At 38.3% G+C, this 27,278-nt stretch overlaps 1 pseudogene; it reads right to left on the bottom strand.

The window, feature by feature from the left end:
* Window positions 1–2,577: 2,577 nt before the first annotated feature.
* On the bottom strand, window positions 2,578–4,023 carry LOC116593653 (annotated as a pseudogene).
* Between the last annotated feature and the right edge of the window lie 23,255 nt (window positions 4,024–27,278).

Here is a 27,278-nt window from a genome sequence, read left to right as displayed (position 1 = left end):
AGAAAGAAAGAAAGAAAAAAAGAAACTCAAATCATTCCTTCTAGGGTCAGGAACAAAGCAAGAATTTCCTCTAACACTATATCATGTTTCTGTATATACTGGAAGTCCTAACTAATACAATAAGATACAAAAAGAAATAAATCTATTCAGATTGGGGTGGAATTAATACAGCTCTTTGTTTGCAGATGACATGATCATCGATATAGAAAGTCCAAAAGACTTGATAAACAAACAGATAAAAAACTTTTGGAACTAATGAGTAATTATAACAGAATTGTAGGATACAAGGCTGATGTACAAAAGTCAATCACTCTCCTATATACCAGCGATTAACAAGTGGAATTTGAGATAAAAAATACATTACAATTACATTAACATCCCCCAAGTGAAATATTTAAGTATAAATCTAACAAAATATGTACAAGATCTATATTAGAAAAACTACAAAACTCTGATGAAACATATCAGACAACTAAAGAAATAGAGAGATATTCCATGTTCATGGATAAGAAGACCAAACATTGTCAAGATGTCAGTTCTTGCCAATTTGATCTTGACAATCACAATATACCCAATCAAAACACCTGCAAGTTATTTTGTGGATATATACTGATTGATTCTAAAATTTATATGGAAAGGCAAAAAAATCAGAATATCCAGCTTGAGGACTGATAATTTCCAACTTCATCACTTACTATAAAGCTGTAATAATCAAGACAGCATAGTGATGGTGAAGGATAAACAAATAGATAAATGGAACAGAATAGAGAGCACATAGATCTACACTAATACAGTCAACTGATATTTGGCCAAGAAGAAAAGACAGTGGAATGGAGCAGTTGGTCTTTTCAACAAATTGTGCTGGAATAACTGGATATCCACATGGAAAAGTGAATCTAGACACAGACCTTACACCCTTCACAAAAACTGTCTCAAATAGATCATAAATCTAAATGTAAAATAGAAAACTATAAATCTTGTAAAACATAACATAGAAGAAAATCTAGATGACCTTAGGTATGATGGTGCCTTTTTAGATAAACCCCAAAGACATGATTCATGAAAGAAATAACGATAAGTTGGACTTCATTAAAATTAAAACTTCAGCTCTTCAAAAGGCAGTATCAAGAGAATTGTAAGATAGGCCACAGACTAAGAGAATATATTTGCAAAAGACACATTTGAAAGAGAAAGCATTGTAATCCATATACACAAAGAATTCTTACAACTTAACAATAAGAAAATAACCCAATTTATAAATGGGCAAGAGACCTGAATAGATACTACCAAAGTAGATATATAGATGACAAGTAGGTATATGAAAGGATTTTCAATATCATATGTCATTTGGGAATTGCAAATTAAAAGAAGAATGAGATACCTCTATACATGTGCTAGAATGGTCAACATCCAGCACACCGACACCACCAAATGCTGACAAGAATGTGGAGCAACAAGAGAAACACTCATTTGCTTCTGGTGGGAATGCAAAATTACCCTAGTTTGGAAGACAGTTTTGGCAGTTTCTTGTAATACTCAACTTTCTTACCATAAAATCTAGCACTTGCACTTTTTGGTATTTACCTAAAGGAGTAGAAACTTATGCACACAAAATATGCCTATGGATGTTTATAACAGCTTTACTCATAATTGCCAAAACTTGGAAGCAATTAATGTGTTTTTGAATAGACAGACAAAAATCCTTAAATAATGTTAGTAAAGTAAGTCCAACAACACATAAAAAGGATAAGACATCATGAACAAAAAGAACTTTTCCTAGGAATGCAAGATTGACTAATATTAAAAAATTAATCAGTAAAATTCACTATATTAATGGGAAAAAGGAAAAAATATCCTTTAATACATGCAGAAGAGGTCTTTGACAACATTCAACATACATTCATGATAGTCTCTCAAACTCGGCATGGTAGAGAGCTTTCTCAAATGAATAAAGGGTATCAACAAAAAAGCCTACATCTAACATTGTATTTAATGGTGAAAAATTGAATTATTTTTCTTGGCACTGGAGACAAACGAATATTTCTTGCCTTTATCATTCTGTTCAATGTTGAACTAAGGAGCTAGCCATTGAAAAAAGAGAATAAGAAATGAAATGCATAAAAAGAAGAAAAAAGGTAAAACTCTCCCTATTTACAGATGCTTTATTTATGTAGAAAATTACTAGAAGTAACAAATTTTTAGCAGTGTCACTGAATATGAGGTTCATATACAAAAGTTAATTGTATTCTTATACACTTGCAGCAAAAATTGAAAACCAAAATTTTAAAAATCTACAGATCTGTTCTGAGTATCAATCCCCTCCAAAATAAATCCCATAAAATATCTGGGAATAAACATAAAAGAAAATATCCAAGACTACTACAAACATTTCTGAGGGAAATTAAAGAAATGCTACACATGAAGAGATATAATGAAGAGATATAATGAAGACTTAACATTCTTAACATGACTAATATCCTTAAGATCCCCAAATTGATCAGTAGAATCAGTGCAATCCCCATAAAAATTGCAGTATGCTGCTTAGTAGAAATTGACATACTTTTCTTTTTTTTTTTTTAGGGACTAACACACCCTTTTAATACGTTTTTAAATATTTTTAAGGTTTAAAAAGTGTTTAAAGTTTGTAGTTCCTAGTAGAAAAACATTATCTGAATGAATACCCTAATGGCAAACCATTGTAGAATGTTTCAGTTGCATGGGGAGCAGAGGGGTAGGGATTCTCTTCACAGCACCCCAGCTTTCTTCATGAGAAGGTCGGAGGTACACTGGTTTGTATTATTGCGACATCCATTAGGTGATCGAAGTTGCTTTTCCTTCAGCAAGAGCTTTATTTGTCAGAAGGGCATTATGCTTGACCTCCAAATTTGGCTGACAATTTACTGATGAGATTCATAACCTTTGGGTTGCTCTGATATTTTGACATATTCACTGGGTTCTGGGCCACATCCTGGAAGGCCACCATAACTTCTGGATCCTGCATGGCTGCAAGAACTTCCGGATCACTAAGAATTTCATTGAGCCCAGGCATTCCTGCCATCCCAGGCATCCCCCCTGCCATTCCAGGCATTCCTCCAGGAAAATTACCAGGCATTCCCCCAGGAAAGCCACCTGGGAAAGAGCCATACTGAGCTGCTGGCTTCTTCCTCCCTCTGGGCTCTCTCTCATGTTCTTCCTGAGCCTTCTTAACCCTTTCTATTCTTTCTTTGATCTCTCGCTCTTCACGTTTTCGCTCATATTTTCTCCGATGTTCAGCAATTTTCTGGGCCCTCGGTTGAACTTCTTTCAGCATCGCACTAGCATCTTCATCATAATCCAGTTTGTAAGCAAGGGCAAGATCATGTGCTGCTTCTTCCCAATGGCCCAGAAGTCTATGTGCTTTCCCGCGCCACTTATGAGGCTGAGCTGAATCAGGATTTATTTCAATAGCTCTGTCACAGTCTCGAATGGCAGCATTTGGCTTCTGTAATTTGATGAAGACACTGGCTCTCTTGGCATACAGAATGGCCAAGCGAGGATTTAGTTTGATGCATCTGTGAACAAGTCAATGGCTTTCTGTAGTTCACCATCATTTAGGGCATCAATGGCAGCCACTTCTTTATCATTTGCCTGATCCATCATTTCCTCGGTTATCTCTGCATTTTCATCTCCCATTTCTTGAGGGGCATCAGTATCTGGTTCAATCACACCTTCATTGTCAATTTCTAGATCACTCTCCTCACTTGATGGTTCATCTGTCTTTATGTTTTCCTCCACCTTCTTACTATCTGGTTTTTCTTCCTTGATACTGTCTTCTGATTTAGTTTTATGAGTGGCAGGTGGTATTTTACCCCCCATGCTCTCCACCCACTCCCGCAGGAAACGCATTTCCTCCATGTGCAGAACGCTCGGATCCTGCTTACACATTTTCACGAAAGCCCGAAGCTCGCTCACTTTGCGGGGGTCCATGGTCCAGAGGCAGTGGCAGGCGGCAGGCGCGGATGGGGTTATGACCCGATTCCAGGCGCGGGTACTAGCTCGAAATTGACATACTTTTCTTAAAGCTTCCATGGACATGCAGCAGATCTAGTATAAACAAAGCAATAATAATAAATTAAACAATAAAGTTGAAAGATTTATTCTACTAAATTTTAAGACTTACTATTACAGTTTGCTCTTGGCGATGAAGTGAAAGATCTATGGAACTAAACAAGATGTCTAGAAACACAGGTATATATACACAATCAGTAGATTTATGAGAAAGGTACCAAGGCAATTCAATGGGAAAGTCTTTTCAACTAATGGTGCTGGATTGTCTGAATGGGATAAAATAATCAACCTTACTATATACATCATACATAAATATTAGTTCAAAAACAATCTAAATACAAAATCTAAAATGATAAAATTTCTAGAAGAAGACATAGGAGAAAATGTGGATGATGCAAATTTTTTAAAAAAGATTTTATTTATTTATTGACAGACTGAGAGAGAGAGAGCAACACAAGCAGGGGGAGCAGCAAAGGGAAAGAGAGAATCAGGCTCTTTGCTGAGCAGGGAGGGGGCTCAGTCCCAAAACCATGGGATCATGACCTGAGCCAAAGGAAGATGCTTAACCCACTGAGCCACCCACACACCCCCAAGACAAATCTTTCTTTATTAAAACACAAGAACATGGGGCGTCTGGGTGGCTCAGTGGGTTGAGCCTCTGCCTTCGTCTCAGGTTATGATCTCAGGGTTCTGGAATTGAGCCCCACATTGGGCTCTTTGCTCAGCAGGGAGCCTGCTCCCACCCCGTCCGCCTGCCTACTTGTGATCTCTCTCTGTCAAATAAATAAATAAAATCTTTAACAACAACAACAAAAAGAACACAAGAACATGAGTCATAAAGGAAAAAAACTGATACATTGGGTTTAATCACAATTTAAAACTTGCTCTTCAAAATACACAATTAAGAAAATCAAAAAGCAAGCTATAAACTAAATTAGAAATGCTAGGAATTATTGCCACACATATCAGATAAGAATTGTAATCAGCATATACAAAGACATTTCACAAGTAAATAAGGAGAGAAACAACCTAATTGAAGATGGAAGAATGCTCCAAGTTATTATTAATTACAGAAATGCAAATTAAAACCACAATGAGATACCACAGCCCACATATTAGAATGTCTAATATTTAAAAATGGACTACATTAAGTGTTGCTAAGAACGAAGTTCTCGTCTACTGCAGCGGAGGGTGTAAAATGGTACAACCACTGAAACTGTTTGGCACTTTCCTTAAATGAACATAAACATGCCATATGACCTGGTTATGTATTTGTTTGTTTGTATGTTTGTTTGTTTTAAAAGATTTTATTTATTTATTTGACAGACAGAGACACAGCTTGAAAGGAAACACCAGCAGGGGGAGTGGGAGAGGGAGAAGAGGTCTCCCTGCTTTGGCACCCTTTACTGACCTGGTCTTCTAATTCCTAAGACTACACTCAATAAAAAAGGAAGCGTATGTCCATATAAAAACCTTTCCATAACTGTTCATAGCAACTTTATCTGTAAATGCTCCAAACTGGAAACAGCCTAAATGTTCATCAAAAGAATGGGTCATTCTCTCTCTCTTTCTAGCTCGCTCACTCTCTCAAATAAATAAATAAAACCTTTTAGAAAAGGTGGGGTGTCTAGGTGGCTCAGTCAGTTAAGTGTCTGCGTTTGGCTCAGGTCATGACCCCAGGGTCAGACACCACACACACCACTTTTATCTTTGCAATAAACAAAAAAGAACCATTAATCTTTGCGTGTCTATCTTCCATTGGCCTTACAGTGGCAGTAATAGGCTCTTAATGCCTTTTTATAAAAACATTTTTTATTAGACTATAAAATCGTTGGGCAGATTACCTGTCTTTTCTGTTTAAGCTCTGTTGAAGGTTGCTTCAAAGAGTGAACATACTTAAAACACATACTAAGATAATGTAGCTTTAAGCATTTAATGAAGAATACCCAGAAACACCAATAAAACAAAGATATATCTCTGCTAAGAAGACCAGGAGTATAGAACATGAACTTATAAAAGCCGTTCAACTGAAACACACAGACACACTCACACAGACACGCATAGACACACATACCCCACTTTTATCTTTGCAATAAACGAAAAAGAGAATCATAAATTGGCGACCCCTCACACTGTATTTAAAAGAAGCCTACAATTAGCTTTAGAACAAGTTACTTTATCCAGACTAACTGAAGGGTAAAAGCTTTGAAAAAACTCAGCTGTTCCAGTCAGTACTTTCCTGCATTTAAGTAATGGGACATGCTTCGAGATGCTCTATTTCCTGCCCTAACCCAAGAAAACCTGGTTATGCTGCTCCCTGAAACCATTCCCTTACCCTGAGCATATTTACTGAATTTGAATTCCAGTTGAGGCTCTCTGTGTCACTTGAAATTTTCCCCTAGATTTTTTGTTGTTATTTTTTGGCTGATGGTTTGCATTTGGAAATACATCTAATCCTGAAGAAACGCTATGGCAGAATAATTTCCTTTTAACGCTGACTCTGGAGAAATTTTCCCTGTTGGTTGTTTTCTAACTCCTCTGTGTGGCAATGGACCGACTTAAGCTACTGGGTTTGTCTCAAAACAGAGGGTATTTGTGTTTAGTTTTTATGGTACACAATACATCAGACACTTCACATTCCAAAGTGTTGTTATAATTTTTAAATAATACATTACTGAAATTTAGTCGTAGTGTAGAACATTCCAGTCCTCCACAAACATTTATGAGCTCCATTTTTTCCCGCTTATTAAACAGCCGTCTTCCTGGCAATACACAGTACTGTGTATCCTAGCCAAATAAACTACTGTCCGATGAAACTGGTTAAACTTAGTGCATATTTCATGCAAGGTTGCAAACAACTTTAATACACACTTTCTGTAAATAAGATCATTTCATGTTAGCGTGTGAAGCTTTAGTCATCTTGAATTTTTGAGTAGATTTGTAGATTTGTTAAGGTATTGTGCATTTGGATTGCCATGAGGTCTAGTGATATGATACACAGAGCCTTTTTTTTTGCAGCTGTGGAAAGGATTACCAAGAATTTTCCCTGCCAACCGTTACCACTCTGAAAGAGCATGAAATACTGTAGTTCATTGCTCTGTGTGAACACAATCATGTTATACTGAGCTGCCTTGTAAAGAACTGTGATCTTTGAACTTTGGGAGTCGCTCAGGCTCTGCAGAAATGAAAGAGCAGTTAAAAGGGAAAGTTTTAAAATCAGCGTTGTGAAATAATTTTTCTAAAATAATTAATTACACTGAAAGTGAAAAAAGGGAGGAGGGGCATCCTTCCCATTCAACTCTCATTCTTTTGAGACTCCAAGAATGGGATTATACAATTAAAAACTTAATTTTTCTATCAAAGTCTAAGCACCTGGGTTGGAGTTAATAACAGAGCTCTTGCTGATACGTTCTATTTTCTTGGCTCCTCTCATTCACGTAGAAAGGATGAGAAAAGACAAGTAGTAGGCTTGTGGATTTGCTGCCAAGCAGCTTCTGTGAACCAGACAGAGAACTCTTGCGTCTCTAACAAGGTCTCCTAGGTGTCCGCATCATCTCCTGAAAATACACACTTTATATTCTGTGGAGTCCCAAGCCCACAGCAGAAATTCAGCTTACTTACTAGAAGACATTCTTATCTGCCAATGGGAAAATACCACCTCATTGAGAATACTTGGAAGACTACAAGCCTGGCAGAAATTTGTCCCTTAAATCGATCTCATTTGTTCCTAAAGAAGTAGCTCTATTTATGCAAATCACACAGTTTGAAACTATTTCATCCCGCCCCTCCTCCTTTAGGTTCCTCCTGTTTCTGTTCATTTACTTCATTTAAACCCCACTTTCATTTTTTTCTTTGAAGTCATTTTCATGATGAATTACAGAACAAAGGATGTTCGAGTTGGAAGAGGTATTAAAGATCATCTAATCCAATATTCTCATTTCATAGTTGAAGAAATGAGGGCCCAAGACATGAGGGAACTCATCTATTATTGCTACACCCTCTCGGAAACCAGGACTAGCTTTCAGTCTCCAACTTGTAGTTTAATGCTCTTTCTTTCATATACTACTTGCTCTTAAGACACGTGACCTCCTCCTTTTTTTTTTCTTTTTCTTTTTTCTTTTTTTTATTTGAGCTAGTTCTTTACATAGGCAGTGATATAACTGAAAGTCATCAGTAATCTTGCTTGAAGCAACATTTCTACACTGCTGGCCAGGATGCAGGGAATTTCCACCATTAGGTCATCAAAAGAGAAGGTCTACTGTTACTTATGAATGGACATTGAGTCCAAAGCAAAGATTTGCCCTATTTAAAACTCCTACACTGATTTTGGCCCATGGATATTCCACCACTCAATACTAACCCTTTGGCATTCCTTAATCCCAACTCATCTCATCAGATAGAAGGAAAATTGCAGTCACGCTTTCTGAGGATACTAGTTGCCAATTTTGAAGAATGCACAAGGGAATTTCTTATATTATACTTCCTGAGTATGTAGATTACACAATGGTTCCAACAAAGAGTTATTTATGGGATACTATTATTTATGGCTTAGAAATAATTAGAGGGAAGGAAGAAAGGAAGGAAGGGAGGTAGGGAGGGAGGAAGGAAGGGGGAAGATGAAAAAGGAAGAAAGCACACTGCGGAGGAAGGAAGAACAAGAGAATAAGAAGCCAAGTCTGAATATTATAACATGTTCAAGGCTTGAGTTTTTCCTAACCTATTATATAGCCAAGATGACAAGTTCTATAGGCAGATAGAGCTGTATAAGATTTATCTCAACTAATACTAGAGCTCAGAACTGGAATGAAGATTCATTAGATTATCAAATGTGACTCTCCCGAATCCATAAGGATAAAAGGACTGAAATAGGAGTCTTTCTAAAATAAGAATAATCGTACAGAGTGAATAGAGAATTTATGAACCTTGATCATTGCTAGAGGGTATGTTTGTTTGGTCCATAGGTGTCTTTTGGTCATAGATGGTTTTATGATTCCTCATTATTCTACCTCTTTAGGACAGGTTGAGTGACAGGCATAGATTCCTTTTAGGGCAGTATTTGCATAGATGAAGTCCTATGGAAGGATGTCTTTGTTAATGCAGGTACTTTAAGACTGACTTTCTTCCCCCTAAACCGTACAGAGATAGACTCTGCTCATTTTCCCTGAGAATTTCCTCTTTAAACTGTCATGATTGATCAATCTTCCTTCAGTTTCATACAATTCTTTTGCTTAATGTAATTCAATGTAGTGCTTCTCTGTCTTCAAAAGGTGATAGAATCACTGAGGGATCTTGTTAAAAAATAAATTGCAATGCATTATGTCTGTGTGGGAGCCCTAGATTCGACATTTCTAACAAGCTTCCAATTATGTCAGTAGAGCTGGTCCAGAGACCACTCTTGGAGTAACAATAAATGTAATACATTTAATCAGGTTACCCTTATCTCTGGTAGGCTAGGAGCCAGTTTATCTATTTGAAGTATGTGTAAATATCACTTTCATTTGGGACTAAATAAAAAGAATGTGAGGTTGATCTAATCCCACCCACTTAATTGTCCCCTGATGCTCCCCCAACACCACCAAAGTTAAATGTCAAAGGCAGTCCAGAAAAAAAAGCTTATTGGCTATGACTGGAGATAGGCTCAAGATCTGGGACTAGATTTGCACATATCTATTGTGAACAATGGAAGTTTGATAAAAAATACAAAATTATCTCTGCTTGGCAGGGAGTCTGGTTCCTCCTCCTCTCTCTCTCTTTCTGCCTGCCTCTCTGCCTATTTGTGATCTCTCTCTGTCAAATTAAAAAAAAAAAATCTTTAAAAAAAATACAGGATTAAAAACTCCAGAATTACATCAATGCTAACATGAGATGCACACTACCTACATTTTGAGTGTTGAAGAAGTAGATAACACATGCGGAGTCCACTCTAACAAGGTAAAATTTTGTAGATCTACAACGAAGTTTGTTGGGGGAACCTGCATGGCTCAGTTGGTTAAGAGGCTGCCTTCAGGGGCACCTGGGTGGCTCAGTGGGTTAAAGCCTCTGCCTTTGGCTCAGGTCATGATCCCTGGGTCCTGGGATTGAGCCCTGCATCGGGCTCTCTACACATCGGGGAGCCTGCTTCCTCATCTCTGTCTCTGCCTGCCTCTCTGCCTACTTGTGATCTCTGTCTGTCAAAAAAAAAAAAAAAAAAAAAAAAAAAGGTTGCCTTCAGTTTAGGTCATGATCCCAGGGTCCCGAGATCAAGCCCCACATCAGGCTCTCTGCTTAGTGGGGAGTCTCCTTCTCCTTCTCCCTCTGTTGCTTCCCCTGCTTGTACTCTCTGTCTCTCTCTCTCTCTCTCTCTGTCAAATACATAGATAAAATATTAAAAAGTAATTTAAAAAAAGGACTAAGTTTGTTGGTATTAACTTCTTTTTTCTGTTTTCTCTAGATTGTATACAATCTGGCAGATCTAAAACTCCATTGAATGTAGTAGATAAATCTGACTTTATGATGCTGGAAAAATAGAGTACACATGCCCAAACACTCTCTTCTGTCCATCACCCATTACTTCTTGCACTCTGTAGTAAATTTTTGCTCAGCCAGAGAAACCAGAAGAAGCTGAAATCCACAACCAAAGGATCCATCTGATAAAATACATCTCTGTGTGTTTATAGTTGTAAATAGAGCAAAAGTGTTTAGTGTAGATTAGATCACTGTCATTCTGTGATGCAGCAAGTCTCTTATCAAAACTGTGGACTGGTGGGTGTGAAAGTTTGCTAAAGAAATGACATATGAAATGTTAAAAACCCATGCTAGAGCTATTAAGTACATTAATGAATCGGGTGATCAAGCAGTGAAGACATATTTTTGAAAGTGTACTAAGCCTCTACCTAGTACTTCCTGTGATCTAGGGCTCCCCGGTGCTTGTACTAATGAGATAGTCATGCGATCGATAGGAAAAGAACCAGATGACCAGAATTGGTGATGTCAGGAGAGGTGAAGAAGAGGAGGAAAACAGGTTCTCCGGTTTTGCTCCTGATAACTGGATGGATGGCGATGACATTCACTAGACAGAGTACACTAAAGGAAAAGCATATGGGGAGAAGGATTCATTCAGATTTGGAAATGTTAAGTAGGACAGTTGTGGGAGATTTAGCACATATATGGGTCTGGAGCTCAAGTGAGGAGACTGGGTTGAAAATATAGATTTGGAGATCATTCATCTATTGATACATCTGGAGTCATGAAAAAAGAAGCTACTCCCCATGGAGAGTATGAGGTTGAGAATTAATGAGGACTGAAGGCGGAAATCCAGAATACCAACATTAATGGGCTAGCTGGAGAAAAATGCGCATTTTATTTCTTTTTTTTTTTTTAAAGATTTTATTTATTTATTTGACAGAGAGAAATCACAAGTAGATGGAGAGACAGGCAGAGAGAGAGAGGGAAGCAGGCTCTCCGCTGAGCAGAGAGCCCGATGCGGGACTCGATCCCAGGACTCTGAGATCATGACCTGAGCCGAAGGCAGCGGCTTAACCCACTGAGCCACCCAGGCGCCCCGCGCATTTTATTTCTATAGCGATTTATTTTACATGTTTCACATGTTGAATAACAAAATATTGTGATTGTATATGGTGCACATACCCCTTGCTCATGCATACTTTGATTCTTTTAAAACCATTGTGCTCTTAAATGAACACCACATGCCTCCTGTTCTGTAAGTATATACAGCAGGAGCTTCACAAACAACAGAATCAAATTTGGAAGGGCTAGACAGGGTGAACCTGGTTTGTCTCCCATCCCAGACTAGTGACATGTGTGGGCTGCTATCCCATTAGCCTTCACAACATTTCTGTAGCAGGTGTCAAAGCAGCAATCAGGCAAGCTGACATTTTTTACTCAAGCACTTGGGGCTTACTCATTCTTCTTTCATTCTCCATTGGTGCTTCTGTGTTTTCAAAAACTTAACAAAAATATTTTAAGGACATAAAACATTTGTAAGAATTTACCAGTTCATATTTATTGACCAACAGCAACAATTGATGTTAAAAGTAATGAGGATGCCTATGAGTTAAAAGCAACAATGCTGTTTCAGGGAACGTTAATGATGGAGATAAACTGAGCTAGTATTAAATCCTTATCGGCAGTTTGTTTAGAATAATTCAGAAGATAATGGAGAAATGGGGAAATGATAGGGAAAGTAGTTTAAAAGAGCTAGGAGTAAGAAAAGGTGCACTGTGTCAGCCAATAATAAATATGTGATTATACTCTGAGAATTAAAATAAATTTTATTTTTCTCATGTTTTAGAAATACTTTCAGTGTGTGTTTGCTCTGTAAATTTAATGCAGAGGTAGAGGGCAGGTCTCTGCTATTGTTCTGGAAGCATGCCCACAAACCGGTTGTGATTTTAGGATTAGAAAGACATCTTGTGGGGCACATGGTGGCTCAGTAGGTTAAAGCCTCTGCCTTCGGCTCAGGTCATGATCCCAGGATCCTGGGATCGAGCATCAGGCTCTCTGCTTGGCGGGGAGCCTGCTTCCTCCTCTCTCTCTCTGCCTGCCTCTCTGTCTACTTGTGATCTCTGTCTGTAAAAATAAATAAATAAAATCTTTAAAAAAAATAGAAAGACATCTTGTTACCTATTTTACTTCCAAATTGGGAAGAATACGCTGTAGCCTCTTACTTTCACAGACTGAGGATCATTGCCATACATATAATTATAACCATTCACATCAATGTGGCAGATCTTAGGACAACTAAAGCAAAAGACATTCTTTCAAATTGGAAGCAAAAGTGAATAGTGTCTGCTAAATAAACCCATGCCCCATATTTAATCTAAAAACTGAGTACTAGTTAATTCTGGATCCACTGGGTAAGCAAATCATAGTCGATTTCATAAAATTTCTGTGGCTGGACAGCTCTTCACAATCTTTGGTAACAGCACGGCCAGTTTGTAAGTAATCCAGGCCAATTCCTCTTGTTCATGGCATAACAGCTGCAGCCCGTGTACCTCAAGCAAAGAGCAAAAGACTAAAAGAAAAGACAACCGACTTCCTCACAAATGTCATGTTTTAAAGCTTGAGAGTTAGGACACAGTTGTACCAAACTTGCCATGGGCCCATATGGATAATGGCACACAGAACAATGCTCTATATTCCTTATGACATCGCCAGGGTGACACTTCTGTCTCAGTTTTTTGTTTTGTTTTGTTTTAAGTTGGGATAAATTTTCCTTTTATATCTCAGGATGCCTAGTATGGCCAGAACCTTTTATCTTCAAAGAAATTTTCTTTCCTTTTCAGAGAGGATTTATAATTGTCAAATAATTGTTTTAAAAATTACTTACCTTGTTTCTTCAGGGTCAAGTGGGTCATTGTTGACTATTTTGAAACACTGAAAAATGTTTACCACTTTGAAAGATTGAAAAATGGGTATTCTCTGGAAATAAAATATTTTCCGCACAAATAAACCTGTCTTATCTAAAACGGTTTCAGTATGTATACTTTAATATTCAACTGTGAAAGAGAAATTGTAGATCTAAATAAATACTGGTAGTATCTTTAGTTCTGAACTTGAAGTACCTTCTCAGATAATTTTGTTACTTTTTAGGTTGGGCAGATTTTTTCTGCAGTTACATTGTTACAGTCTGGCTAAGGCCAAGTGATTCCATCCATTTTACTGTGCTGCCCAGAGCTCCTTGATGAGGAAGCAGCTGTTCTGCCCTAAACTGGCATTGAGTAGCATTCTGGGGCCAAGCCATTCATGTTTTAAAGGAGATACAATGTGGTCTATTTAAAAAAAAAAAAAAAAAGCTTTTTATTCAATACGATATCTCTGTAAAGGGAAGATCCTCATTCACTCCTCTCTGAAATTCTGGGAGTATGCATGTGGCACATTGATCATTATTTTCCAAATCTTCTGTGTGAACAAATGAAGAAGACATCCTCCATCATCCATAATTTGAGCTACTTGTCTGTTATTTTAAATTCTACTCCATCTGGCATAGTATTTTTAGAACTACCTTATTGATGTGTTTGGAAAATATAGGACTTGTTTAGCAAATCAGCTGAAATAAAAATGACTTTAGGGATATCTTGACTTTATGATTTAAAACAGAGTCTGGTTATTTGCTTTAAAAATTGGCACTCTATGGTGACATGCGTGCTTTCAGAATTAATTCTAACAAAGCTCTGCTTGGTTGTCTTGAATATACAGATTGTTTTAGTTTTAAACACACCTGTAAACTCTGTATGCACATCACAGTACATGGTGTGATGTGATTTGAAGAAATTATTAATTGTCTTTGTGTCCTTTGTATGAAATACAAAGGCAGAATGGTTTTACATTTAATGAAGAAAAAAAAAAAAAAGGAAATATAGATGTCCATAATCCAGGAGAAATACTATAAGGAAAACTGGGATTCCTAGTCATCATATTCTCCTCCTCCCCTCTTCCCCCTTTCTTTTTCTTTTTCTTTCTTTCTTTTTTTTCTTTAATAATCTAATTGCGTTTTTAAGTGATACCTGAATAGGGCAACATCCCACCTAGCAAGTAGAAGGGAGCTCAGCAGAGTTGTATAGAATGGAATGTTTTTATAGGGAACAGGGTAGAGTAAGAATTTTATTAGCAAAAGAAAAGATAGGATTGTTCCAGGCAAGGTCACCCTCCCTTAGGCGGAAGGGCAGAGGGTTTTATCAGCTGGATTACGTCGTATTCCTTTGAGGGATGGAGGGGGCCCATATGACAGATTACCTGATTGGTGCTGATCAGAACATTTCTGGCTGACCAGTTAAGACTTAATCTCTGGGGGTTGACTTATTTCGCTAAGCATGATACGCTCTAGTTCCAGAGATTAAGTCTTAACTGGTGGAGGCTAAAACTGCAACTGAGTTAAGTGTTGAGTTTGGTGGCTTGGGCTAAGCAATGCCATTTTAAACCTTTAGTTTTCTTCTTAACAATTCCCCCGCTTTTGATCAGACTCTCAATTTAACTGAGAGGTATAATACAAATCTAAGGCATTACTGTCACTCTCAGCTACCCTGTGGTTCTCATAGCTTTTACTGGGTAGCCACGGGCCAAGATGGTTTTTTGTTAATCCCTGTTGATACACATCAGCCATAACTTGAGGCCACAATCCTGTCAGTCTTTCCTGTTATTTCTCCTCTGTTCCAGTCTCAGGGAGATCATCAGCTTGGTAGTTAGTGGCTTCAAATCTGTATTTTGAAGCTTTTGAGAGGATACAATGTAAGAGCCTATTAGCCAGAGCGATTCCATCTCCATTAAACAGTGATTTTATTGTTTATGCAGTAAAACTTAAACTGACCCTGCTCTCCACCCTCCCCCCGCTGGGAACTTACTTAAAAGCAAGTCTGGGAAACCAGCACAATATGGTCAACCAGGCCCTGATAACAGAGCCCAGAATACAAGGACTAGTCAGGCCAGGTAGAGATATCCAATCAGTAAAGCGCACATACTATCTCCCTAACTACCAAAGAATGTGGGCCCTGCCTTTTTGGGTACCAATTCTGACCAAGGTCATAGGCTACTATAGAGTGAATTGTACAATTCAATTGGCCACCCTTGTGTGACCTAGCATGACTATGCAACTTTCTCTGTGTGTTACAATCTCATTGGCTACCTATGTTTGGCCAGGCTCAAACCACATGGCCTTTGCTCTATAAAAGTTAGTCTGTGAGGCTGGGGGGGGTTGCTCTCTCTGTAAGAGGCAGCCCCAACCCGTGGGTTTGATTCTCGATGCTTGGCGAGAAATAAAGCTTTGCTTGACCTTTGCTTTGTATCAGTCTCACTCCTTTGATCACGGACCCTATCAGTAACACACCAGGGATATTATTATGAGCAGGATAATTCCCAAAGTTTTAATGCACTTTAGAGCCATGGTCCCTAAGGCCCAAACCAATCAAAGAAAGGCTCCATTGAAGGAGTCACCCTTTCAAGCCAAACGGCTTGCTTAATGATTTTATGTAACTGAGTTTCAGCTTCTCCAGAAGTGTTAATCCAGATACAGCAGATGGTGTCAGCCACAACAGACTTCCCGCTTTTCTGCTAAAAGATAATCAAAGGCTGTGCTATTATCAAGAAACTTGGCCAGAGTCTAAAAAGTTTTATGGGGCAGTTACTGCTTTACCAGTGGGTTCTGCAAATTTCAGGAATTAAGGAGTTTCTGATCTTAGCCTCACTTATATTTATCCCTTACCAGGGTGGCAGGAACCTGCTGAAAGTCCTTCATCCCAAAGCCTGAAAGCCTCCTTGGTAGGTTTTTTGGGGGTTTTGGGGGGAGGGAGGGGAAGTTTTTTCCTAACTCAACAGAGTAAATTCAAGGGAGTCAACCAATGAGATCTCTTAGTTTGCTTGTGAAAAGTTAGAGGCACAGTTAGATTTTTCTCTTAGACAGAAATTAAAGGTAATTTCCAGAGGCTCCTTCCAACCCCACCTCAGCAATGGTCCTAGACATGTAGATAAGGGTGTTATTTTTCCGGGCCAATTTCAGAATAAAAGAAATGAAAGAAAAAGGGTTTCCTGTTTAGTTAAAGTATGAAGTCTTAATTCATGGTCTTGGGAAGAAGCAGTTTATTGTCTATAGTCTATTTGGCTATTTCTTCTCTTCCTCGTCAATTTGTTTTAGAGGTTTCCAGCATCTGTACAGGACCAAGTGTGAGGTGCAGCCTTCTTCAGCTTTGATATGTGTATCCAAGCTTTTGTCATTTAATGAAAGAAAACAACTGAATCAGATGTCCATAATCCAGGGGAAATCATATACAGAAAACTGAGATTCACAGTCTTCTTGATTCTACCTCTGTGTTGCCATTCTGGACATGGCAAATATTATCCACCTTCTGATCTGTGGTAGTGTCCGAAGAGGGGACAGCTAAATGACCCCTTTCTCATTTCCTTTTCCCTTTAGTATCTTTTTACTTCTATGTTAATATTCTGTTTATATGTTCCAGATTATAATTATATTATAAAAGGTATTTTGCCAAAATTGGGCAGCATAAATCTATAAAGAACAATATGTGAAATGTCTGTAAGTGTCTTATTTTTGCTGTTTGTACTGGTGGGTAATTTAATTGTAAGAAACATCCTTCAAATATGATGAATGATGGGTCCAAGGACATTCTGCATTTTACTTCCATCTGTACACATGTACGAAAACTAAATCCCCGTTTCTCATCAGATATTCTTAATCATATTACCAGCTTTATAACTATATGAAATTATCTCACCTACTTTTTGGTTTATTCTTTGTCTCCTATCATGACTATATAAATTCCAGGAGAGTAAGGACTACGATTATATCCCAAGAGGCTGTATCTCTAGCACTGGATACAGACCGAATAAATAGATAGAAATATCATAAAAATAAGTATAAATAATAGCAAAGTTCAGTTGAATGGATACATAACAAGGAAAGAAATGAGTCCAAGAGTGAACATTATCTAGATATCTAGATCTTCCTTACAACCATTTCATTTTATACTTGGGGAAGTGAAGTCTGAAGGAGGTAAAATAGTTCACAGCAAGCTACTTGGGTTATTAACAGTATAACTGGGACTAAAATATGGTCTCCTAATTCCTGGTCTGGTGTACTTTCAGATGTAATTCCATTAGTGATTTTTGATTTGAAGATGGTAGAAATTCCTTCTCACCTCCTTGGTCTGACTAGAGATCCTAATGAGAATACATTAGAGTCATTGGCAATGACTGTGCATGAATATAAGGACATGGAGAAATAGTGAATAAAAATACAAGTTCAAATGTACAGACTAATAACAACTACATGCAACGTATTTATGACAATTAGTAGAAGCCAATGGATGTAAATAGTTTTAAGTTGAAATAGATTTGATTTTTTCTATAAAACTGAAATTAATGAAAGCTTATTCTGATTTTAACTCTCAGAAATCCTGACATTGGAATTTGAAAAATTCATGATCTCTTCTGCTCCTTTTCATCCCTACTTGGTAACGTCCTGAAAATCAATATACTTGAGACTTGTATTCCTTCCTTCAATCCTCTTGCTTCTTTTTTGAGAGTGTTAGTTTCTGGGGTTGTTTTAAATATTATTGGGGATTATTTGTTATATATTCAAATATGTTGCATCAGAACATAAACCTCCACATACAGATTTTCTTCTGCCATGTTCTAATGAATCAGTCCCTGGCCTCCCTGAAATCGTGAGTCCTTGTTTCTTCCGTCTTTTCTGTGCAGATGTTACCCCTCATGCCAAAGAAATATATTGTTCTTATACATTTAAAAATATTTATTTATATTTTTATAGGACTGAATCATTAAAAACATTGTTTTATAGATAGCTTATAATTACTGATGAGGGATAAGCTGGAAGAAGATTCCTGAATCTTTTAGGTGTAAATCTCTCCACAGTGTAATGGCAGAGAAAGAGAATATTGATCCAGAAGGTGTATTCCATTCTGAGCTTACTCCCAGACTTCTATCGGCTAAAATTTCTTGACTTTGTACCTTTGTTATGTAGTTCATTAGCAGATCTTTTTAATAGGCTCCAAATTGTTTGGAAACCTAGTATAATATTGTGGTGCCCAGGCTAACATTCAAGAAGAGATATACACAGGAAAACATCCATTCTATACCATTTCATTTGATTTTCACTTTCTGAATTTTTGACCCAAGCCAATATTTTGAAAATAAATCCTTTAAAGGATTCTGTTCTGATAGGACCAACTCCAAATTCTTCCAAATGCCTTTCCAAGTTTACCTGGTGTGTTTGTTTGCTTCTGTTGCTAATGCTTCCACCCCAGGGCATCACTTGTCTTAAAGCAGCAAGTTTCATGGTCTTTCAGCTCTCCCTGATACTGCTTATCGTGTTTTCTCGGCTTAAAATCCTCTTTGACTATTTCTGTCTGAGCCACTCTTTTAATACTCAATGAAAATATCACCTCCACAATATTGTTATTTTCTAATTTCTTTCTTTCCCTTGCATACAGAATATTTATTACTTCCTTTCTTACCATACAGTGTTTTGTGTTTACTTCTGATCACATTGTATGGTGATTGAAAAAATGTATGCCTGCCCCCGCAGTAGATTTAATAAATCTGTTAGAATCAGAAACTAAGACATGTTTTTCCTCTTTTTTTTTTTCTTTTAAGATTTTACTTATTTATTTGAGAGAGAGAACAAGCAGTGGGAAGGGGCAGAGGGAGAGAGAAGCAGATTCCCAGCTGAGCAGGCAGCCCAATGCAGGACTCCATCCAAGGACCCTGAATCATGACCTGAGCCAAAGGTGGATGCTGAACTGACTGACCACCCAGGGCCTCCTAGAGACTTGTTTCTCTTTAGCCAGGGTCTAGAACAATACTTGGCACACAGTAGGATCTCAGCAATTATTTGGTGAGTAATGGGCACATTAGGGAATTCATTAGCAATATGGGTCAATGATTTATTATTTGTATTAATTTGCTAAATTAGAAAAACATGGTAAGTATAGAGATTCACCCCCTACTGAAATAGCCCTCTTTAGGAAAACAATAAAAAAACATTTGGAGCATATTAAATGCCAGGAAAAATTAACATCCTTTCAACTTTGTGTGTTTAAGCATAATAAACACATGCTATGATTTAACAGATTAAAATAAGGTGAAAAATTAGACAATACAAAACCATATGTTCTTTCAAGAACCTCTGGAAAATTGTTAGAACTCACTGTCCTCAAAAGCTTTAGAATTTTTTTTATAGTAGAAATAAAGGTCAAGGGCAGTTGATTTCAGTTTACTTGACGTCATATAGGCTTTCTAAAATATCTGTTGGTAGATTCGAAATTGGATTATGGATGAGATTTTGCAAGTTAATTTAATGAGAGTGTCTGTTTTACTTCATGAACTTTTCTTCACCCAATATCTCTCTGCCTCTTTCACTCCATTTCCCATTTCTATATAGATAAGTCTTTTTCTTTTGCATATGTGCTCAATATGGAAAGAGTAATTATTTTCTCCTGATATAAGTAACAGATAATATATAAGGTCATGTATTCATACACACATGTATGTTTGTACACATACATGTACACTTATGTGTGAATCAAGTTTTATGAATAATATATAATACTAGCTTCTATTTACTGATTACTTAATATATGCTAAGTATGTGTCACAGGAACATTGTATTAAATGTCATTCATTTTTTGAAATAACCTTTTAAGAAAGGTATTACCCCAGTTTCACAAACTGAGGCTCTGAGAGGCTAATGAACCTCTGTGGGGAGTTGCATTGTGTAGGCAATGAAATGTCTGGTTGAACTTTTTAACTTTTTCAATTAGAGAAGGATTCTTTAAAAGTCAAACTTTTCTCTATCCAGAGGTGGGACTGTCAGTTCACTGGTAGAAGAGACTTTTGTTGGTGATGGAGGCTGTGGGAATCACAGAAGTGGAGCTTAAGTTTTGTCAGTGTAGGATAAATACCGACCTATTGTTTTTGGATAAAACCATGACACAGCCATGAATTTGAAAGCAAATGCTTCAGATGAGATGTTAGAGGTTCTATTTAGTGATAAATATTTGGTAATTTTTAGCAAGATCATCCAACACTGAAGACACAAACTCTCTTTTCCCCAAACCAAGTCTGATTTCAAGCTGCCAAATATCTAAAAGCTTTGATTATTCTTGGGAGGTGTGTGTGTGAGAGAGAGAGGAAAGAGAGAAGAGAGAGAGAATTTTGTTTTTGTCTAAACATCGGAGTTAGACAGTAGTGAGAGTAGAGAGCAGCAGAAACAAAGTCAGACCTGATTTCTTCATCTTACTATAGGAAAAGCTAACAAAATAACCGGGCTACACATTGCACAAGACTAACTTGATTTCATCTTGGCATCTCACAAGGGGTGTTATTTAAGACTCATTCAGCTGGTTTTGGAAATGTGTTAGGTTGACCACTGTTATTTATTATGTTGTCTGGACCATGGGGCCCAAACCACACTTGACAGGTGCAGGGGGATGTTTTCTCCCTGAAGGAATGTGTGTTCCCACTGTCATGTTCCCTTGATGGCTTGGAGGGAGGAGCAGACATAGGCAGATATAGAAGCTGGATGTGGAGCTATGTGGAGGTAAGAATCTGAAATCTTCCTCCTTTCTCTAGACCTATGGGTGGCTGTTCTAGGAACTGAAGGTGACATTGACATCTAGTGTTTCCTGTTGGTGGGTGGAAGTAAAAGGGGGTGTGTTGGCCTGGTCACTTCTAGTGCTATGTCCTACTTCCACCGATCCCAGGTGTCCACAGTTTTAGCGGAGACTTAGCTCCTACCCTCCAAGTGGAAACAAGATGATGTGAGTACTTTGCCCCCAACCTGGAAACATTCTGCACAGCTTTGCAGCAGGGGAGATCCTGAGTGAAGTGCAAACACAAATTTGCAGAGCATGTAAGCCTTACTTAATATGGTTGTTTATATTGTATCAACTCAGCTAATCAAAAGTTACATCTCCCAGATTTCCCCTTTCTATACAGTTCTAGTTTACAGTCGACAAAGGACAGATTTATGGGAGATTTGGGAGACATAAGTAAAGCAGCAGCAACTATGATCCAAAGGTTGAAGAGTTTCAGGCACCTTTGAAGCTTGGTACATTGTAGCCAATCTGCTGGCCCAGTTTGTTGGGGTCTCCAGCTCCCCCATGTCTTCCTGCAGCTTCTTTAGGGTCCTGAACAAGGCAGGTATGCTGCCCTATGGAGAAAAGATGACTCTTTTCTTCAGGTCATCTGCATCTCACATTTGGAGATCGTGAGAGACCGACGCGGGATGGAGTGTATTCATGGCTTTCAGGAACCAGTTTGTCCTCAGACATCCCTCTTCATGTGCAGATCACCAGAACCTTGACCTAGAGTGACTTTGAGCCCACCACCAGAGGCAGAACCAATGGTATTCTGTTCTTTTTCATTAACTCCCCAAATATCATAAGGCCCAATACCTATAATAGTTTACTTATTACAATTGTTCATAGTGTTTCTACTTCCCTGATCAAATTTAACTGGTAAACTTGGGGAAACTGGAACACCGAAGAGAGGCAGCTGGGTTGCACATGTCTCCAATGAAAATGTTTGAGGATGCCATGACTGTAATTAGAAAGAATGATGAATCAATTTATGAATTGTGTTTCTATTATTGTTCCCTTTGAAGGGTAACCATTTATCATCTTAAATAAGACTATGTATTATATGTGTGAGTCATGCCCAATGATAAAGTAGGGACATATTGCAAATTCAAATGACATTATAGCATAATTCTCAAGTTCAAATTCAGATGTTATAATTTAAAGAGTCACTAATCACTCTGAAGATTTTAGTTCAAATCATAGATAAGGGTTCTGGCCTATTCAGTATTTTTAACATGTTCTCTATCTAGTATAGAGAGGCACTGTGTCAGACTCTAAGAACGTAATTGTAGGTAAAAAAAGACAAATCCCCTGCCCCTAGGATGTTCAGTCCCTGGAGGTATTGACTCCTCACAACCCTTTACACTTGCCAGCTTGGCCATCCATCACTGTGACTGGCAGCTGAAAGTCAGACTCAGACTTGACACCTGTTGAGCTCATTTTCCCAGGCCTCTCTCTGGTTCTCAGCTTCCAGGATTTCTTTTTTTTTTTTTTCTTTTTTCTTTTTTTAAAGATTTTATTTATTTATTTGACAGACAGAGATCACAAGTAGGCAAAGAGACAGGCAGAGAGAGAGGAGGAAGCAGGCTCCCTGCTGAGCAGAGAACCCGAGCGGGGCTCCATCCCAGGACCCTGAGATCATGACCTGAGCCGAAGGCAGGGGCTTAACCCACTGAGCCACCCAGGCGCCCCATCAACTTCCAGGATTTCAAATCCTTGCCTCTACTCTCTGGATTCCAAACCTGTTTCTGCGACTTCCATCTCTTTGGGGGAACTTTGATTCTCAGCTTTTTGGATTTCAACTTTTCATTGAACTTGGCTCCTTCTTTGCCCCAGACACCTTCTGAAGCCTTTCCCAGTTCTGGTCTAAGGAATTCAAGGGGCAGGTCAGCCCCAGCCTCTCTCCTTGCTGAGAAGTGAGATTTTAGGTAAGTGAGGAGACGGAGGTGAAATGCAGAATTGTGATGGAATGAGACAAGTGTTCTACCACTCATGTACGAAGTGTTACACATTCATAGATGGTGATGTAAACAGTACTGTGAAGTGTGCCCTCCCTCACCTTCCTGCCCCTATAGCTACATATCTATAGCTGCACGCTGTTATTCTTCCATTCATCCTGCAAATATTTGTTATGCAACCACCCTGAGCCACCCACGCTTGTAGCTTTCCCTCCATATTACAGATGCCTCTTCTGCTGTTTCAGGCTACCGCCCACGCTTTGGAGAAGCAAGATAGAGCGGTGATTAAGCAAGTGGGGGTGATCTTCCTGGGTTCAAATCTTGACTCACACTGCTGAATGCTTTAGTTTCTTCATCCATAAAATGAGGATAATCGCAACACTCAAACACCTAAGAGTGTTGTTAGGGTTAATGCAAATAATGCATCAAAGCCTGACCCCAGTGCCTGGAACAGAGAGGTAAATACTTGCTGTGTGCAGCTTCTGATCATTTGTGATCTCATCTTTTCATCTGCTCTCAGACCTATTTTTTATTTTACCATATTTTCAATCCCCCCCCTTTTTTTTTACTGGTTTCTTCCACATCATTTTCTGCAAAAATATGCTCATGTCTTTTATATCATTAAATATCCTAATTCTCAGTATCTCTTGACTTCTACCCTGATGATTCTTTTCTTTATATTTAGAATTAGTAATGTTGACATTCACTATTTTTTATTTCCTTTCATCCAATTCACTTTCTAGACCTTCTAATCATGCTGCTGCCCCTAAGAGCCCTGTTAATTTCCAAGTCCAAAGATCATGTTGGCCCTCTTTATTAGACTTCAACATTCCTGAGATGTTCCCCCCCTTTGCCTTAGGTATTCTGCTCTTTCTGGTTCTTCTTGCACATATTGAACCATTTCTTCCTAGTCAATTTTGCAGATTCCTCCCATCCACATACAATTGGCTTTAGAGTTTTGTCATTTCTAAGTTCTTAACATACCTTATATCTTTCCCATCCAGTCTTCAGACCACAGTTACTTTAGCTCAGATCTTTATTGTATCTTATCTGAATCATTGCAAGCATCTTTAAGTTGGTTGTGCTGCTTGGTTTAGTGTCCCCACTCTCTATTTTCTCTGCCATAGTGATCTTTCCAAAATATAAATGTGATACATTATACATTTCCCAGGCCAAGGCAGTGAAGAGGTAAAAATGGGCATAACTTCAATATCAAAATAGTACCTCTCCTCCCCCAAACTTACAATGCAGTCTCATCAAATGAAAAACCCCAGAGAGAATCCACCTACTCTATTGCTGGGAATGCAAGCTGGTGCAGTCTCTCTGGAAAATATGGAGGTTCCTCAAAAAGGATGAGAAAAGCAGCAATGTCTGCAATAGCCAAATTATGGGAAGAGCCCAGATGTCCATTAACAGATGAATGGATAAATGGAATGAATGGAATACTACTCAGCCATCAAAAATGAAATCTTGTGATTTGCAATGACATGGATAGAACTAGAAGGTATTATGCCAAATGAAATAAGTCAATCAGAGAAAGACAGTCATCATATAATCTCACTGATATGTGGAATTTAAGAAACAAAACAGTGGATCATAGAGGAAGAGAGGAAAAAATAAAACAAGAGGAAACCAAGAGGGAGACAGACTATAAGAGACTCTTAACTCTAGAAAAGAAACTGAAGGTTGCTGGAGGGATGAAGGTGGAGGAATGGAGCCTCTGGGTGATGGTTATTAAGGAGGGCATATGATGTAATGAGCACTGGGTGTTATATAAGACAGATGAATCACTGACCTCTACCTCTGGAACCAATAATACATAATATGTTAATTAATTGAATTTCAATTTAAAAAATATTTTATTTTTTAGATTTTATATATTCATTTTTAAAAAATATTTTATGTATTTATTTGACACAGAGAGAGAAAGATCACAAGTAGGCAGAGAGGCAGGCAGACAGAGAGGGGGAAGCAGGCTCCCCACCGAGCAGGGAGCCCGATGTGGGGCTTAATCCCAGGACCCTGAGACCATGACCAGAGCCGAAGGCAGAGGCCCAACCCTCTGAGCCACCCAGTCGCCCCTAAAAAATATTTTTAAAAAGAAGAAAAAAATTTAAAAAACAAGTTAAAAAAAGAAAAGAAAAACCTCAGAGAATTCCAATAGCGGGGAATCCTACAATATACTTGAAACTATCAAGGTCATTGAAAATAAGGGAAGTCTGAGGTAATGTCACAGCCAAGAGACTAAGGACACATGACAACTAAATGTAATGTGGTCTCCTGAATGGAATCTTAGAGCAGAAAAGGGACACTAGATAAACACTAAGGATATCTGAATAAACTATAGCATTTATCATATCAATATTGTTTCATTAATTATAAACAGATATTCCACAGTAATGTAAGATATCAATTATCTTGGAAACTGCAGAGAGTGGGCATCTGGGAATATTGTACTAGCTACTCAATTTTTCTGTAAGTCTAAGCTAGTCTAAAGAATAAAGTTTAATAAAAAACAGCATTATTCCTTTTTTAAATCTCCTTCCCCCACAAGAAACTCTAGTTTAATAAAAAACAGCATTATTCCTTTTTTAAATCTCCTTCCCCCACAAAGAAACTCTAGTTTCCTCAAATTCTTCTCCAGATTTGGGCACCTAAGGGCTAGTGATGTTTCATGTGTGCTCTAAAGTAGTTCTGTTTTGTTTCTAGGTTTTTGTTTTGCTGTTGTTGTCTTTGTCCATTATTTTTCTTTTCTCTTGTTCTAGCTCCTAAAAAAAAAAAAAAAAAAAAAAGTAATGCCTTCTGGAAGATCTGGAGTCCTTACCAGGGTGCTGTTGCCAATGCTGGTGTCCAGTATTTAAGATGCCAATGTCCTTGCAAAGCAGCCAGTACCTTTCTTTCTGCCAAATCTACTGACTACCCTGCTGTTGATTTGATGGTATTGTCTTGGGATCTGAGTCCCATGGGAACCTTGTGAAATAGTCCTTTTGGATTTCCTGCTTATGACTACAATTCTTTCTTCTCGGGGCTCAAGCATAAATCCGCAGAGGCTGGAATGAAGGCTAATCAGAGTGAAAGATACTGCACTGCTGTGTTTAGAATGACTTCTCTTCTCTCACAGATTCTTGAGAGAAGAATCCTTCTTGAGAGATCCTTCTTCTCTCAAGAATCCTTGATTCTTGAAGATTGACTCATTTCCCAGGATATTTCTTGACGACTCACGCGAGCCAGTTACTGAGGGCCTGGGCCACTGGCTCTTAAAATCTGCCCAGACATGTCTGAATCTGAGGATGAAAACAGCACAGGCTCAGGTTACATAAATATGATCATGTTTTTGTACTGTTTAGAATTCTTTAATGACTTCTTTTTGCCCCTTAATATGGCCTTATAAGACACTCTCCTATCCTGCTATAGTACATCTTTCCAGGCCCAGCCAGAGACAAACCCTTTTCCAACTTTCTAGTTCAGCCACATTGAGTTATTTTATTTTATTTTTAAGATTTTATTTATTTATTTGACAGAGATCACAAGCAGGCAGGGAGGCAGGCAGAGAAAGCGAGAAAGCAGGGGCGGGGGGAAGGGGAGGCAGACTCCTCACAGAGTAGAAAGCCCGATGTGGGGCTCAATCCCAGGACCATGAGATCATGACCTGAACCGAAGGCAGAGGGCTAACCCACTGAGCCACCCAGGTACCCCTCACATTGAGTTATTTTAAATACCTGCATTTCATGAATTCGTCATTCTGAAGTCTCCGTGCTTTACCATGATGTTCAGATTGGGTTAGCCACCCATGCCTAACCAACCCCCCCCCAAAGTATCACACTATCTTCGCATATTTTTATCACTGCCATACTCCATTATAGGAGTTATCTATTGATGTTTAACAAGTTACCCTGAAACCCGATGCCTTAAAATGATAAACATTTATTATTAATTTTTTATTGACATATAATATATTATGTGTTTCAGGGGTACAAGTCTGTCATTCATCAGTTTTATACTTTACCCAGTGCTCATTACAACATATACCCTCCCCGATGTCCATCTTCCTGTCGTCCTATCCCTCCCGCCCCTCTCCACTCCAGAGACCCTCAGTTTGTTTCCCGAGATTCGGAGTCTCTTAAGGTTTGTCTCCCTCTCTGATTTCATCTGATTTCGTTTTTCC

Source organism: Mustela erminea, chromosome 6 (genome assembly GCF_009829155.1).
Source record: "Mustela erminea isolate mMusErm1 chromosome 6, mMusErm1.Pri, whole genome shotgun sequence".
Classification (NCBI taxonomy): Eukaryota; Metazoa; Chordata; class Mammalia; order Carnivora; family Mustelidae; genus Mustela; species Mustela erminea.
Note: the sequence above shows the minus strand (reverse complement) of the source record. Positions and strands in the feature narration are given on the sequence as shown.